The 4,966-nt window shown below is 30.0% G+C and overlaps 1 long non-coding RNA gene across 1 annotated transcript; it reads left to right on the plus strand.

Annotated features, from left to right (window-relative positions):
* The first annotated feature begins 564 nt into the window (after nt 1–564).
* On the plus strand, nt 565–2,165 carry LOC145117230 (uncharacterized). Its single transcript, XR_013712562.1, has 3 exons — nt 565–1,427; nt 1,531–1,876; nt 1,959–2,165. It is a non-coding gene; the product is annotated as an uncharacterized LOC145117230 (long non-coding RNA).
* Nucleotides 2,166–4,966: the final 2,801 nt, after the last annotated feature.

Below are 4,966 nucleotides of genomic sequence, written 5' to 3' on the forward strand. Positions count from 1 at the left end.
ATTGGGTATTTATAAAAGGTTTAGTTACTTTATATTTATCATTATACTTTTAATGAGAATTATAGTCCTTGTCCTACCCATTCGGCTAACGACTCTCCACCAGTCAAAGAAGCGGTGGGTGAGAGTGGACACCCATTAAGCTGCCATTTTATAGGCAACAACCTTATACCCCCTTATAGACCGGCTTCGTGAATGAGGCCTACTAACGGTAAGACTTGACTTGTTCTTATATATATATATATATATATATATATATATATATATATATATATATATATATATATATATATATATATATATATACTTATACTATACTATAATACATACATAATTGTACAAGACTTTTGTGCACAAAGTCTTAATTTTAAGACACCAATTTAAGAGGTACAACTATTAAAGCATGACTTTTTTGTCCTCACACGGATTTACGTCCGGATTGCCAACATGTCACCTTATCCGATGGATGAAATAACACCAAAGGTGATCCAACGAATACAAACGTATGTGAACAAACACACATAAACCCCACTCATTCCTCCCTAGCTATCTCAATGTCAACAACTTTCAAATCCAAAAAACTCTCTCTTTCTCTCAACATGCATTAGGGTTTATCTTGAAACGTGAATCCAACAAAATCGTTGTCACCACCATCAATCGCAATAGCTACACCACCTTCTACAACAAAATCGATGTCCCTGGTCTACCTTCTCCGCCTAAACCATCTGAAAACCCCCCCACCACAACCGTGAACAGGTAAGAACCCTAAACCATCTAACCATCTCCCATGTGCTTGTTGTGAGTTTTTCTTCGGGTTTTTCTTTTTATGAGTTTCTTTTGTGGTTATGTATATGATATTTACAGATCTGAACACCATAAATTGCTTGAAGATTCCTAAGAAACCTTAAATGCATCCTTCACTCATTCCTCTCCAGCCCTTCTGTGGTTATGTATACAGTTTCTCTATCTAACTCGCTTTCTCTGATTTTGATCGGAATCTCAGTAGTGGTTATAGTGTGAAAACCATTAACGGTGCTGAGTTGGAGACATGGATCTGATCTTGTGCCTTAATCCAACGGCTCTCCTTCTCACCCATTGCCCTACCCTAACTATTCTTTCATTTGTCATTTTTATAATCAGTCATATTTTGAAATTTGAATCCTCCCCGTTCTCTCGCTGGAGATCCATATTCTCAAACCTCTCATAAAGAACTCTAATCGCACCATCATGACCATCATTTTCCGCCACCACTACTCCTCAACCTCAAGTATATGGTCTATCTGGTATCTGCATCGCTTACATCGCGACAAGTAAATGGCTAAACTGGAGAGGAAGAAGATTTGGGGTTTTATTATTTTTCTGATATTATTAAAGTGCTTTATTGATTGATCATAGGTTCAGCAGAAACATCTATAATCCCTTCATGTTTGGTGCGTTTAAGTTTTATTTTATCTCTTTTTTTCTGATTTTGTAACAATGTTTCCTTTAGTTTATTGATGCGATTTCACTTTTTACCTTTCCTCCAACTTACAGATTGTGGGTTATGTAAAGGAGGTGGAACAAGAAGAAACCATGGGAAATCAGCAAAGGAGAACTTCTTGTAGTCACTGCTTCATCTCTGGAAAAAACATTGTGTCATTTTTACCGATTTACCCTTTGTATGGCATAATTTTTGGTTTTGATTCTAAAAAATGATATGCAGGTGTCCATGATATTAATTCTGTGAAAAAACCCTTTTATAGTAGCTTGTGTGTGTTTCACATTCCAATTATATATGCAAGTCTGTATGTGTTTCGATTTTGTGAAAGATTCTTAAGCTTGACTAAGCAGCCCTCTCTTGTTCAAAATCGTCAGAACAACCACTATCTCAGGCGACAAGGTAAGATTTGGGTTTTGATTTTGCTGTTTCATTATTTTTTTTATTTCACTTTGTCTAACTATGTTGTTTTCTGATTTTACAGGTTCTGATCTCCAAAAAAATCTCGAAATTCTAACATATAGGTACATAAAACACTATGTAGTTCCTTATTTGATCAAATGTGTATCTAAGTTGTTTTAATCAGATCTCGATAGATTAGAGTTCTTAATGAAGTAGTTGGTTGATGAAAATGATAATAGTGATTTTACTGGTTATCAGATCTGGCTTGAGAAGAGTTTTAAGATTTAGATTGAGAAACATGTTAAGATGAAAAAAGGTTTTCAAAGATCTGTCAAGAAAGAGATTTCAGGTTTAGATCCACACATTCGAAAAAACGAATGTAGATCTGACCTTGATCCAAGAAACAAAGGCCAGATCTTGGGTGAAACCATTATTTGTGGTTGATTAAGCATTTATGCAGCATATTTGCAAGACAAGCTTTTTCTGCTTTGGTTACATCTATTCATTAATATATAATTAATATTTGTTTTATTATATCTTTTTTTTTGGAGGAAATTGAGAAGTTTTAAAACTGATCAAAGGAAAAAGATATAATCAACACCGATCTCGCTATAAGTGTATGTAAAATTGGTGTTTCACTCTGTATGGTTACACAAGTCCTTAAAGTTGTAGGTTCATTGAGTTTTTTTAATCATGAAAGTTTTCATGCCAAATAAAATAAAGTTTAAATTAAGTTTTTTTTTGTTAGGTGATCAATGTGTCGCTTTTTATTTATGGAGATTTTTGTTTATTTTTTATTTTTAAAGCAACGTGGATGTTTAATTCTTTGGGTTAATTAGGTAAAAGGAAATAAAATAGTACAAAAAGGTAGCACGATATGGTGCTGCAATCTATAATTAGTTAAATAAAAAGTAGTTGATACTGTCAAAATAAATAAATGGTATTGATATTTTACCTTAAAATAATAAGGTAAATATTATTTATGGTGTCTAAAAGATCAAAATAATAGATTATGATCAAGCGTTAAAATTCGATCCATTACTATTTAATAGAAGCAAAGATGTGAATGATTTTATTAAAATTTATTTAGTTTACTATTAAAATCCAATTTTATATGGTATAAAAATAATAAAATAATATTGTACTGTTAACTCTTCATGATTACAATTTGATACACTTTCCAACATACTTTTATTGTTAACAAAAAAATAATATATTTTTAACTAAAACTATGACATATATTTATTTTCATGAAAAAAAATAACAATATATTTTTAATTTTAATCAAGAACATCACTATATTTACAAATTTAAACAAAAAAGGCTAGATATTTTTAATTTTAATCTAAATCAATAACCTATATTCTAGATATATTTTAATGGTTAATGATATTTATCGATACACATTTTGGAATATTATATCATTTTAAAAGGAAAAAAATAGTCGAAACATAAGTATTCACCAACTTAACTCATTGTCGAAAGAAGATCAATAGACGAGAACTATTATTCACCTCCAGCCTAGTAGAAACTAAGAGAAAAAAAACTAATCGATTAAACAAAATCAGAATTAATAAAAACGTAAATTTAATCCATTATCCGTTTAAATAACATATTATTTTAGAGAATATTTTAGCTTATCTTTAGTTGATGTGATATGAGTTAGCATGATTTTTTTTTATCTATTCATAATGTTATTAATTTTAATTTATTTATTTTTAGAAAGCAAAAACAAATTTTAGGTTATTTTTTGAACTATATATTGTTACAAATGGTTTTTAACCCGACTTATTTTACGTGAAATACACTTTTATGCAACCAACTAATATTGTATTTAATACGGTTCGGTATAAGTTATTATATAGGTATTAACTATTAAGTGAAAACAAAAAAGATATCACCGCTAATAAATAAACACATTGCACTTAAATTATGAATTTTTAGTTTATAATCCTTTATTTTTGTATTTGTAACTTATTTTAATTATCGTATGAGAAGTCTTTTAAGGTTGGACGGGACAGAATAAAATTGTTTTTTTTATGGGTAGCTCAAATATTTACTTTTTTACGTTTAATATAATTATAAAATAAAAACCAAAGCAATAAATGACATCGCATATAAAACTATCCCCCCCCCCACCCAATCAACGTACCTAGGTAAAAAATATTGGCCGAAAGGAACTATATGATACAAAACAATCTGTTAAAAGGCAAAAACAAACTATCAAACATAAAAATGAAACTAATCGCCACATGAAAACTATCTGCCGGAAGAAACTATTAGCCGTCGCTGCATCGCGCGGGTAGCCTACTAGTATTAATATATATATATATATATATATATATATATATATATATATATATATATATATATATATATATATATATATATATATATATATATTATTATTAACTTATAATACTATAAAGTATAAGGGTTGAGTTTTAAACTTTTAAAATTTTAGGGTTTGGATTAAAGTATTAATGTGTGGCTTTACAAATTCCAAAACTTGAGGGCAAGTTTTGAAACTATTCAAAACCTTTTATTTCTATAACTTATGAGTTTTAATGGTTTTAATGGAAAAGACTTTTGGAATTTCATACCTTGAGGATAAGTTATGGAGTCCATTAAAAGACATTTAGATCAACAATTAAACTAACAAGCATGTCAAATAATTTCTATGATCTAACAAAACTCATAAGCATGCAAAATTCATATCAACAATTTTCAAGAATCATATGAACTTAATATAAAACTTGAAACTTTGACAATTATGTCACACCCCAAAACCGGAACGGCGGAAACGTTCGGAGGTGGAGGACGTCATGTTCAGTATCACAACAATGCAAAGTAGTAAACAAGTAACAATATCATCCATTGCATTAATAATATAATTTCATACAAGTGTGTTCTGTCAAGTTATATAGACACCAAAAATATACATCAAAATAAAAGATGAGTCTTGAACTAGCTCCATCTTCTCAAAACCTGGCACCGGTACCTGTCTACTGGTGACCTGAGAATACAAGTTATTTTGAAAGCGAGTATCAGCTTTAAAGCTGGTGAGATCATAAGTATATTAATGTCTGT

Source organism: Lactuca virosa, chromosome 5 (assembly GCF_052849685.1).
Source record: "Lactuca virosa cultivar CGN04683 chromosome 5, Lactuca_virosa_CGN04683_v6, whole genome shotgun sequence".
Lineage (NCBI taxonomy): Eukaryota > Viridiplantae > Streptophyta > Magnoliopsida > Asterales > Asteraceae > Lactuca > Lactuca virosa.